This window comes from Amblyraja radiata, chromosome 23, assembly GCF_010909765.2.
Source record: "Amblyraja radiata isolate CabotCenter1 chromosome 23, sAmbRad1.1.pri, whole genome shotgun sequence".
In the NCBI taxonomy this organism is placed as follows: Eukaryota; Metazoa; Chordata; class Chondrichthyes; order Rajiformes; family Rajidae; genus Amblyraja; species Amblyraja radiata.
Window position 1 is genome coordinate 19,339,367 of NC_045978.1, and position 13,394 is coordinate 19,352,760.

Genomic DNA, 13,394 nt, shown 5'->3' on the forward strand with positions numbered 1-13,394 from the left:
CTCACAAATGTCAAGCAGATTTCTGAGATCCCTGCATAGAGGCATTCTCATAAAGTGAAGATTTCTTTTAAAAAAAAGCTTATTAATTTGGTCCCATTTCTAAAAGGTTGCAAAAGCATAGAAATGTTCAGGAGAATGGCGCCAGAAATGTGTGATTTGTGCTACGGGAAGTTTGGGAGGTACGATGCAAGTGTTGAAAGTAATGGGAACTCCAGACAAGAGAGACAGAGAGAAACGGACTTGTGGATCAGAAGATAGAATAGAATGAATAGAATGCCATTTTATTGTCACTATACACATGTACAATGAGATTAAAAGCAGCTCCTACTCAGTGCAGACATGTAATTAGTGCAAAAAACAAAAAACAAAACAAAGGGGGGGGATAAGGTGCACAGTTCTGCGGCGCTATATACATATCTATAAAAAGACAATGGATGAATAGAGTGAATAAATAGGATTCCTATATACAGTATGGGTTATTGCACATATTAAAAAAAATTACAGTTACAGTACAAATTACAGTAGGTGGATAGATGGAAGTCCGGGGGTTAGGCTGTGAAGTCAGTACATGTGTGAGTTCAGGGAGGTTATGGCTTTTGGAAAGCAACTGTTCTTGAGTCTGTTTGTCCTTGTTCTGATGCACCTATAGCGCCTCCCTGAGGGCAGCAGGTCGAACAGGCCAAATGCAGGATGGGAGCTGTCCTTGATGATGTTCTTCGCCCTGCTGAGGCAGCGGGAGGTGTAAATGTCCATCAGGGAGGGGAGAGGGCAGCCAATGATCTTCTGTGCTGCCCTAACTACCCTCTGAAGCCTCTCCCTGTCTGCCATGGTGCAGCTGCCGTACCATGCTGTAATGCAGTATGTCAGCAGGCTCTCAATGGACGAGCGGTAGAAGGTCAGCAGCAGGTTGGAGTCCAGGTTGTGCTTCCTGAGGACCCTCAGATGCATATTTTTAAGTGAGAACCGGAAAAAAAGGCACCATGAGAAACATAGTGTTTCTTGCAGCAAGTGCTTAGTATCCTGAATGGATGATGGAACCCTTTCAGCAAAGGATTGTTCTTTAGAGAACTATGGAAAAGGCAAGGAATAGCAGGAATGACTGCATTGTTCTAGCTGAGATTTTCTCATCTAATTTGATCAGCTACACTTTTTATTCACTATAATTCTTATTCCCTCTACTCCTGGCTATTTGACTTCATCTTTACTGCTTTCATATGACTTGTGTCAATTCAATTTTGCAGTGGACACCAGTTAGCATCCCGGAGTGAAGGCTTTGAATGTGTGTATAAAAAAGGCAGGTAGACACTCATGGAACGGCCTGTTGAGAGTGGTTTTCTGGAGGCTGTGTCTGTAGAGGACAAGTCATAGAGACATACAGTGTGGAAACAGGCCCCTCGACCCAACTTGTCTGCATTGTTCATCGTGCCCCATCAAGTCCCACCTGCCTGTGTTTGGCCCATATATCCCTCTAAACCTGTCCTATCCATGTACCTGTCTAAATGATTCTTAAACGTTGCAATAGTACCTGCCTCTGACAGCTCGTTCCATACACCCACCACCCTCTGTGTGAAAAGGTTATCCCTCAGGTTCCCATTAAATCTTTCCCCCCGCACCTTACTCTCACCAGCTAGCGTGCGGTCCTGACTTCCCATCTACCTCATTGGAGACCTTTGAGCTGTCTTTAATTGGACTTTATCGTGCACTAAATGTTGTGCCCTTTATTGTTTATCTGTACACTGTGGACGGCTTGATTGTATTCATGTACAGCCTTTTCTTTGACTAGATAGCATGCAACAAAAGTTTTTTACTGTATCTGGGTACAAGGTGACAATAAACTAAACTATTCACTAACAGCAAATTGCAATAATGTTTTTGACTCCAAAATCTAAAATACTATTTTAGAATAGTAATATAAAGTGCAAATGAATCCCCCAATAGAAATCAATATGATCTGGGTTTTTTTCACTGTAAAGACCCCACTTTTTACCCCTCCACTTCATTTTCGATCTTGCATTCAGATAGGTCTCCATTCTACCACTTGTTTCCTGGAACTACTCCAATCACATTCTTTTATGAACCTCAAATATCTAAATATTTCTGCTCTTCCTTCTGTTCCCATTATCATGGCCAATAAACTGAATGCGTGTGCCTTATCTTTAAGCACTGTGTAATGAGCATACTGGAAGTAATTACACGATAATCTAGGGGACCCATGACAATTAAATGCACATATACATATTCATCAATGTTGATACACACCAGGTCAGAGTTTGATGTGTTGACCTATTTGAATCCGTTTCATATTTCATGACACAGATGAGTAATTTGGAGCTGGTTTCTCATTTTAAACATATACGTGTTAAATCCTAGAGCTTGGGTAAATTGAAAAGATAAAAAGCCTGCTGTATTATATTCGTTGATATATGGTAAAGGATCAGAGACTGCAGATGGTGGAATGTTGAGCAAAGAACAAATTGCTGGAGGACTGCAAGCCTTATATCTATAGAGGGCAAATAAATAATGTTTTGAGTTTGGGATCTTTCTTCAACATAGGGACCCGACCGAAACGGCGTGTGTCGTTTTCCTCCACAGATGCTGCCTGGCCTGCTGAATTCCTTCACCATATTGTGTTTTGGGTACAGTAAAAGTTTTATAATCATATCTGAAATAGGATGGTACCTCCAATTTCCACATGTTTAAGTCATAACGTCTAGAGAAAATGTCATTCCACATATCAATTGGCATTTCATCCAAGTAAATTCCAAAGATTTAGTGACATAATTAAGGTTGGACATACCAACATCACCTGATCTAGTGGGGTACAATTATCAAGGATGAAGGAGGGCATTTGTGATCAAGAATAAAGGAGGAAAGTTGTACTCAAGGAAAAAGGGGGGAAATTTGAGCTTGCAGTCTAGGGGTGTAGGCAAGGCACTAAACAAGTACTTTGCATCTGTTTTCGCCAAGAAGGACAGCGAGACTAGTGTGGCGAATAATTATATGGAAGGGCAGTTTGAGAATGGGAAGGAGGAGGCATTGAGGGATTTTGAAGAGCATTAAAGTGGATAAATCCCCAGGACCTGATGCAATTTATCCCAGGTTATTGAGAGAAACGAGAGAGGAGATTGCTGGAGCCTTGATATAGATCTTTGCATTTGACCACAGGCAAGGTCCCAGAGAACTGGAATGTAGCAAATGGAATTCCCTTATTTAAGGATAGCAGAGAGAATCCAGGGAATTAGAGGCCACTGGCCCATCAGTGGTAGAGAAGCTTTGGAGAGGATTCTTCAGTATAGGATTCACTCCCATTTGAAAGATTATTGGTTAAATAGGGACATTCAGCATGGTTTTGCACACACGTGGCAGGTCATTTTACTAACGATCGGGTTTTCTGAGGAGGTGACAAAGGTGATCAATGAGAGTAGGGTAGTGGATGTTGTCTACATGTTTTTAGTAAGGCATTTGATAAAGTCCTTCATGGTAAACTGCTCCAGATAATGGGATTAACAGTGACTTGGCCATATGGATTCAGAACTGGTTTACAGATTGAAGACTGGGCTGTGTTGAAAGGACAATATTCAGTCTGGAGGTCTGTGACCAGTGGAGTTCCACAGGGATGTGAACCGAGACCGTTGCTGTTTGTGATATATACATAAATGACTTGGATGTAAATGTAAGTAATGTGACAGATGTTAGTAAGTTTGCAGAAGACATCGAGATTGCTGGGGTGGTGGACAGTGAGGAAGGCTGTCAAGGAATACAGTGGGATATTCATTCTTTTTTTAAAAATTCATTTTTCATATAGATCAGATGTAGAAATGGGCAGAGATATGATGGAAGGAGTTTAATCCGAGCAAAGGTGAGGTGTTGCACTTTGGGAGGTCAAATGTAAAATATACCATTAATGGCATGCCCCTTAAATGCATTGATGTACAGAGAAATGTTTTGATCCAAGTCCATAGCTCACTGGAAATGGCAACACAATCTTTAAGAGCTCTATCTACCTCTCTCTTGAAAGCATCCAGAGAATCGGCTTCCACTGCCTTCTGAGGCAGAGAATTTCAGTTTCACAACTCTCTGGCTGAAAAAGTTTTTCCTCATCTCCGTTCTAAATGGCCTATCCCTATTCTTAAACTGTGGCCCCTGGTTCTGGACTCCCCCAACATCGGGAACACGTTTCCTGCCTCTAGCATATCTAATCCCTTAATAATCTTATATGTTTCAATAAGATCCTCTCTCATCCTTCTAAATTCCAGTGTATACAAGCTCCATTATTTCAATATATGACAGTCCAGCCATCCCGGGAATTAACCTTGTGAACCTATGTTGCATTCCCTCAATAGCACAAATGTCCTTCCTTAAATTTAGAGACCAAAACTGCACACAATACTCCAGGTGTGGTTTCACCAGGGGCCTGTACAACTGCAGAAGGACCTCTTTGCTCCTATATTCAACTCCTCTTGTTATGAAGGCCAACATGCCATTAGCTTTCTTCACTGCCTGCTTACTTTCAGTGATTGATGTACAAGGACATAGAGATCTCATTGTACTTCCCCTTTTTCAAACTTGACACCATTCAGATAAGGATCTGTCTTCCTGTTCCTGCCACCAAAGTGGATAACACATGTATCCACATTAAACTGCATCTGCCATGCGTCTGCCAACCCAACCTGTCCAGGTCACCCTGCATCCTCATAGCATCCTCCTCACAGTTCACACTGCCACCCAGTTTTGTGTCATCTGCAAATTGGCTCTAATTTTCCCCACTAATCTCCTATGTGGGACCTTATCAAAGGCTTTCTGAAAGTCCAGGTACACTATATCCACTGGCTCTCCCGTGTTCATTTTCCTAGTTACAACCTCAAAAAATTCTCATCTGAACCAGAATTTTTTCCTGGTCCCGAGCAACAGAATTACAATACTATAACAATACCCCAATACTGACCAAAGATTCAACTGGAGGCGTACTCCTGTGTAACGGTCCATGTACTACTCTTGACCATCACAGCACCAATCTCTGCGGTTGTGTGTGTGTCTGTGTGTGTGTGTGTGTGTGTGTGTGTGTGTGTGTGTGTGTGTGTGTGTGTGTGTGTGTGTGTGTGTGTGTGTGTGTGTGTGTGTGTGTCTCAAGAGTGTGCAACACAATTAAGGCACCTGTCCATCTTAAGCACAGAGAACCTAATGAACTGGAAACATTTGTAGACATTTTAAAAAAGCTACACATGCTGGAAATCTACAATAAATACAGAAAATGCTGGACATATTTAGCAGGATAGGCCACATCTGTGGAAAGAGAAACAGAGCTAATATTTCAGGTCAATGACCCTTCGGCAGAATAACCAGATATGTTGAATCTGTTTCTCTTCCCACATATGCTAAATATAACCCCCACCTTCTAAATATATCTAGCATTTTCTATTTTTTGATAAATTGTAGTCTGTTAATTAAGGCCACCCAAAACAACCAAATAACGCATTACCAAGGTGGAAGGTTTGAATTAAAGCTATAAGGAAACAGTGACAGAGAAATGACACCCATTTGAAACAAGCACCTGAGAGGATCATTTCTGTACTAACAGTTTGCATGCAGTGCTGGACAGTTCTGCATTGCTCCGTCAAGTCATAAATCATCGCAACATAGAGATGATCATTCCATCCAGCTGGGGTAGAGGGAATTTCATTAAATTCCCAATTTACTTTTATGGTTTCAGAACTCTGATTGCACCAGAATGACCATCATTTTTTCTTATCATTTGTTAACCATATAACCATATAACCATATAACAATTACAGCACGGAAACAGGCCATCTCGGCCCTACAAGTCCGTGCCGAACAATTTATTTCCCTTAGTCCCACCTGCCTGCACTCATACCATAACCCTCCATTCCCTTCTCATCCATATGCCTATCCAATTTATTCTTAAATGATACCAACGAACCTGCCGCCACCACTTCCACTGGAAGCTCATTCCACACCGCTATCACTCTCTGAGTAAAGAAGTTCCCCCTCATGTTACCCCTAAACTTCTGTCCCTTAATTCTGAAGTCATGTCCTCTTGTTTGAATCTTCCCTATTCTCAAAGGGAAAAGCTTGATCACATCAACTCTGTCTATCCCTCTCATCATTTTAAAGACCTCTATCAAGTCCCCCCTTAACCTTCTGCGCTCCAGAGAATAAAGACCTAACTTATTCAACCTATCTCTGTAACTTAGTTGTTGAAATCCAGGCAACATTCTAGTAAATCTCCTCTGTACTCTCTCTATTTTGTTGACATCCTTCCTATAATTGGGCGACCAAAATTGTACACCATACTCCAGATTTGGTCTCACCAATGCCTTGTACAATTTTAACATTACATCCCAGCTTCTATACTCAATGCTCTGATTTATAAAGGCTAGCATACCAAAAGCTTTCTTTACCACCCTATCTATATGAGATTCCACCTTCAAGGAACTATGCACGGTTATTCCCAGATCCCTCTGTTCAACTGTATTCTTCAATTCCCTACCATTTATCATGTACGTCCTATTTTGATTTGTCCTGCCAAGGTGTAACACCTCACATTTATCAGCATTAAACTCCATCTGCCATCTTTCAGCCCATTTTTCCAAATGGCCTAAATCACTCTGTAGACTTTGGAAATCCTCTTCATTATCCACAACACCCCCTATCTTGGTATCATCTGCATACTTACTAATCCAATTTACCACCCCTTCATCCAGATCATTGATGTACATGACAATCAACAAAGGACCCAACACAGATCCCTGAGGCACCCCACTAGTCACCTGCCTCCAACCCGACAAACAGCCATCCACCATTACCCTCTGGCTTCTCCCATTCAGCCACTGCTGAATCCATCTTGCTATTCATGCATTTATACCCAACAGTTTAACCTTCTTAACCAACCTTCCATGAGGAACCTTGTCAAAGGCCTTACTAAAGTCCATATAGACAACATCCACTGCTTTACCCTCATCAATTTCCCTAGTAACCTCTTCAAAAAATTCAAGAAGATTAGTCAAACATGACCTTCCAGGCACAAATCCATGTTGACTGTTCCTAATCAGACCCTGTTTATCCAGATGCTTATATATATTATCTCTAAGTATCTTTTCCATTAATTTGCCCACCACTGAAGTCAAACTAACAGGTCTATAATTGCTAGGTTTACTCTTAGAACCCTTTTTAAACAATGGAACAACACGCGCAGTACGCCAATCCTCGGGGACTATTCCCGTTTCTAATGACATTTGAAATATTTCTGTCATAGCCCCTGCTATTTCTACACTAACTTCCCTCAATGTCCTAGGGAATATCCTGTCAGGACCTGGAGACTTATCCACTTTTATATTTTTCAAAAGTGTCAGTACTTCTTTTACTTTGAAACTCATAGTATCCATAACTACTCTACTCGTTTCCCTTACCTCACATAATTCAATATCCTTCTCCTTGGTGAATACCGAAGAAAATAAATTGTTCAATATCTCCCCCATCTCTTTTGGCTCTGTAGATAGCTGCCCACTCTGTTTCTCCAATGGACCAATTTTATCCCTCGTTATCCTTTTGCTATTAATATAGCTATAGAAACCCTTTGGATTTACTTTCACCTTACTTGCCAAAGCAACCTCATATCTTCTTTTAGCTTTTCTAATTTCTTTCTTAAGATTCTTTTTACATTCCTTATACTCCACAAGCACCTCATTTACTTCATGCTGCCTATAATTATTGTAGATCTCCCTCTTTTTCCGAACAAGATGTCCAATTTCCCTTGAAAACCAGGGCTCTTTCCAATTTTTACTGTTTCCTTTCAACCGAACAGGAACATAAAGATTCTGTACTCTTAAAATTTCCCCTTTAAATGTCCACCATTTCTCTTCTACATCTTTCCCATAAAACAAAATGTCCCAGTCCACTCCTTTTAAATCATCTCGCATCTCATCAAAGTTAGCCTTTCTCCAATCAAAAATCTCAATCCTAGGTCCAGTTCTGACCTTCTCCATAATTATATTGAAACTAATGGTATTGTGATCACTGGACCCGAAGTGCTCCCCAACGCATACCTCCGCCACCTGTCCCATCTCATTTCCTAACAGGAGGTCCAGCACTGCCCCTCCTCTAGTAGGTACCTCTATGTATTGCTGCAAAAAACTATCCTGCACACATTTTACAAACTCCAAACCATCCAGCCCATTTACAGAATGTGTTTCCCAGTCTATGTGTGGAAAGTTGAAATCTGATTTGTTATGTAAGCAAATCCAAGTACTGCTGCACAAACAGCTCTGGTTATAGATGTTTTATTTTATTTTGATGCCAAGAGATAACTCAACCAATTCACCACAGTAGAAGTTTTAATATGAGCTCCTGTTTTGAGTAACGTTTCAGATTCACAGCTTTGTAATGAAATGAATATGAAAGAGTCTTAAAAGGTAATTGCAGCTACACTTTTGTGTAGGTTTTGCTTAAATTGAGCTTGAGGGGATTGTGAGGAGATTGTGGTCATTGCTCTACAAGAACTTAGCAGATGAATAGATTTGCATGCCAAGACACTGTAAAAAGCTGGGAACCCAAAAAACCCTGTAAAATATCAATTGTAAATTATTTGTGTTCATTTTAACAGCATGATCCATGTGTGACACTACTTTTCATTTGTTAAATGTGATTACATGTAAGTCTACAGACCCAAGAACACGATAACAAAAGATTAGAAGGAACAGTTCCCATTCAAGTATCACATCATGTCCCTTGATATATAAATAATCTCAAGTGACACAGGAACAGGAACATTTTGTTTAAAAGGTGGAACTAGTTTGTAATAAAGGGAATAGATGACTTGCTCAAATGGGCTTTAACCAGAGCCATCCAATGAACAACGTGCATTCTGCGTCAATGCACCAAATTGGAGGGCTTGGAGATTGGAATTTGAAGCACTGGAGAACATTGAAAACTTCTCCAACAAGAAGGACATGGAGGAGAGCGAGATCAATATGGGGAATACAAATATACTCGGACATTTTGAGATCAAGAAGGTGGTGGTGCAGGGGCTCTTTAAGAGCACTATGGTGGATAAATCCCAAGGGCCTGATGGGATGTATCCTAAGTTATTGCAAGTTGCAAAATTGTAGGGACCTTGACGAAGATCCTTGATCTTCTCTAGCCATGGATGCGGTCTTGAATGACTGGAGAGTAGCCAATATTGCTCCTTTGTTTAAGGGATAATGAGAATCCAGGAAATTATTGGCCATGAGCCTCATATCAGTGGCTGAGATGCTATTGTGATGATACTGCAGGATTGGATTTACTCACATTTAGGGACAGTCACATGGCATAATAAATTAATCCAGTTTTTTTTTTTTTAAAGTGTTGACAAATGGATTAATGAGGGTAGGGCAATGAATGTTGTCTACATGGATTTTAACAAGGCATGTGATACAGTCCCTCATGGTAGGCCGATCCAGAAAATTAAGATGCATGGGATCAATTGTCACTAGGTCACAATCCATTTCTCCGTGGATTGTCACCTTGTTGTGGTGGAGAAGCTTGTTTGGATTTGGGATCCCAAGAGTGATGCCGTCTGGAGCTATGCTCCTGGTAGGGCCACCCATGGTGGTATGGTCGAGGGGGAGGTCTCTGACAAAGAGTAATCCAACCAAGATCTCAATGGTGGAACAGGTAGAGGACAATGGCGGACCTTAGTGGAGCGTCACAACGGCTGGGAAGACGGATGCAGGCTGCAGCAGAAAAGGGTCTCCAGTCGTCTTGGACTCCATGCCACCGGATCCCGACCCAGATCTGTCAAGGACCACGAGGTGGCTGTCTGTGCACCAGTGGAGAAAATAACCTGCTCCTCAACACCTTAAAGACCAAGGAGATAATAATAGACTTCAGGAAGAATAAAACGGACATGGTACCATTAATTATCGGAGGGGACTGTGTGGAGAGGGTGGCGGATTTCCGCTTCCTGGGAATCCATATTGAGGAGGACCTGACGTGGAGCGTGAACACCTCTGCGCTGCTGAAAAAGGTCCAGCAGAGACTGCACTTCCTGAGGGTGCTCAGGAAGAATAACATCACTCAGAGACTGCTGCTGTCCTTTTATCGGTGCTCCATTGAGAGCATCCTAACATACTGTGTATGCGTATGGTACACCAGCTGCACAGCGGCTCAGAGGAAAGCGCTCCAGAGGGCCATTGACAACGCCCAGAGGATTGTCGGCTGCCCTCTCCTTACCTTGGAGGACTTACACAGTTCCCGCTGCATCAAAAAATCCCAGAGTATTATAAAGGACATTTCCCACCCCGGACACTCCCTGTTTGAACTGTTACCGTCAGGCAGACGGTACAGATCTACAAGGACAAGGACAAACAGACTTAAAAACAGTTTTTACCCCACTGCTATAAAGGCACTAAATGTAGCCGCCAAGGAACGCAGGGGCGATACATACCAAGAGACTGTGAAATCGACAGAAGGATGTAGGGCTGGGTGTTTATGCGTGCTATTTTTATGATATTTATTTTAGTTGTTTATCTTTTTTAAATATTTACCTTGTATGTATCGTTAGCTTTTAGAAATGTTTGAATGGTGCACTGACTGGCTGACATTTTACAATTTCGTTGTACATGGTTCATGTTACAATGACAATAAAGAAACTATTCTATTCTATTCTTCTATTCTATTAAACAGTCACGCACAGGTATCCTCCATATAGCACCCTGCGGGGGGGGGGTGGGGGGGGAAGGAACACACCAAATGCAACCCTCCACGGCCTTGTGGCTATTGCTTTATTCAAGAAAGGTGAAGACTAGATCCGGCAGAATAAGCGGAGGAGACCACCATTTGGCGGTCCACTGGGTAGGAAGGTGGACCCAGCAAAGCGCCGTGGAGCGCAATTAGGGCACAATGTTCACGTAGAACACTGGTGGCCATCCACTGCATCCTGACCCATCGCCAGCCGTCTTGACTATGTCTTGCCACAGGATCCAGATAGGCCGGGACAAGAGAGTGAGGCTGACGATTTGTGCAACTCTCCCTCACTTTAATCCAAGTCAAGCGCAAGTCATGACTTCAGAACCCGTACCGCCCAACTGGGCGAAGTAAGATCACCACAGGAGCGTGTGCAGCTGAGAAGAAGCACACAATAGACAATAGGTGCAGGAGTAGGCCATTCGGCTCTTCGAGCCAGCACCGCCATTCAATATGATCATGGCTAATCATCCCCAATCAGTACCCCGTTCCTGCCTACTCCCCATCGCCCCAGACTCTGCTATCTTTAAGAGCCCTATCTAGCTCTCTCGTGAAAGTATCCAGAGAACCGGCCTCCACCGCCCTCTGAGGCAGAGAATTCCACAGACTCACAACTCTGTGTGAAAAAGTGTTTCCTCGTCTCCGTTCTAAATGGCTTATCCCTTATTCTTAAACTGTGACCCCTGGCTCTGGACTCACCCAACATCAGGAACATGTTTCCTGCCTCTAGCGTGTCCAAACCCTTAATAATCTTAGATGTTTCAATAAGATACCCTCTCATCCTTCTAAACTCCAGAGTATACAAGCACAGCCGCTCCATTCTCTCAGCATATGACAGTCCCGCCATCCCAGGAATTAACCTTTTAAGCCTACACAGCTCAGAGGAAACGCGCCGCGCGCAAGGCTCGAGCCACTTCAACTTCTGCTGCAGCACCTACACAACTGTGTCCCATATGTAGCGAGCCTTCCGGGCCAGGATCGGTCTCACCAGTTACCTCAGGACCCACAAACAAAACCACTGTAGTCATGGTCTTCTACGACTACGAAGGACGAACAACAAAGGTTATTCGGATTCAGACTAGCAGAGGGCTGTGGTAGAAGGGTGTTATTCTAGCTCGAAGTCGATGACCAATGGAGCTCTTCCTGGATCTGTAAAACTGTGTGTCTGTGTCTGTGTCTGTGTCTGTGTCTGTGTGGCAGTAGAGCTGCTGTCCTACAGCACCAGAGACCTAGGTTTGATCTTGATTATGGGTGCTGTCTGTACGGACTTTGTATGTTCTCCATGTGACCACATGGGTTTTCTCCGGGTGCTCCAGTTTCCTCCCATACTCCAAAGATTTGTAGGTTAATTGGCTTTGGTAAAATTGTGCCCAATATATATCATAGTGTTAGTGTCAGAACATTTCCTCCAGGGTGGAACGGTCAAACACTAATGAATTAAAAACATCCTTTAAATAACTGTTTTCTTCCCACACAAGGGAGTGATATGCTTCTTGGTTATTTTATTATTTTTGAGAAAAAAAGATAAGCAAACAAATCATCAAGGGGATAACGCCCAAATGCCTGGAAGGGTTAATGTTAGAATAACATTCAAAGATCAAAATGAAATACAAACCAGGAGACAAATCCACAACTCTTCCCTCAGAAGAATGTTTGCTGCCCCACAGCTATTCCTGCATTCATCACTGGCCTAACAGAGAGGTACATATCCAAGCTAGTCCACAGTGGAATGAACCATGGGACTGTAACTTGTCAGAAAGCACTATTTACACAGAGGTTTATTTTCCAAAAGACAAAACACATTGGAGTCCACATTTAAAGCACAGTATTCATTTCTGAGCACTATGCTACACTTCCGGGAATCTCTTTAATCGTGTCTTAATAAATGCCCTTGTGGAATACAAGGTACATACCAAAAAGAAGAGGCAACTAGGGAGAGGGTAGGACCATTTAGGATTAGGGAGGTAATTTAAGCCTGGATCCAGGGGAAAAGAACGAGGTATTAAACAAGCACTTTGTATCAGTACTCACAAAGTAGAAAGACATGGAGGATAATGGGATCAGGAAAGGGTATGCTGCTATACTGGGTATACTGCTGATATCAAGAAGGAAGTGTTGATTGGGTATTTTGAAGAGCATCAAGGTGGATAAATCCCCTTGGGATCTTTTCCCAGTTATTGAGAGAGGCAAGTGAGAAGATTACTGGCACCTTGACAGAGATCTCTGAATCCTCTTTAACCACAGGTGAAGTCGAAGATAAATTTAGGAACATCAATGTCTTTCCTCTTTACGAGGGGCATTAGAGACTAACAAGGAAACCATGTCAGTCAGCCTTATATCAGAGGCAGGGAAATAATTGGAGATGATTCTTAGGAATAGGATTTACTTGCATCTCAAAAAATTATTAGGCACAGCCATTGTAGCTTTATGTGGGGGACGTCAAATCTTATAATTGTGAAGACAGAGTGTTGGAGTACCTCAGCAAGTCAGACAGCATCTCAGGGAACATGGATAGGTGATGTTTCAGGCCCCAAGCCGATATGTTCTCCTGAGATACCGTCTGATTCGCCGAACTACTCAAACCATCTGTGTCTTCTTTTGGAAACCAGCATCTGCAGTTCCTTGTTTCTACAAATCTTATACTTGATTGA

At 42.4% G+C, this 13,394-nt stretch overlaps 1 protein-coding gene across 2 annotated transcripts in view; it reads right to left on the reverse strand.

The window, feature by feature from the left end:
• manbal (mannosidase beta like) overlaps positions 1-13,394 on the reverse strand; it is a 36,338-nt gene that overhangs the window by 19,661 nt on the left and 3,283 nt on the right. The gene's annotated exons all lie outside the window — the stretch shown is intronic.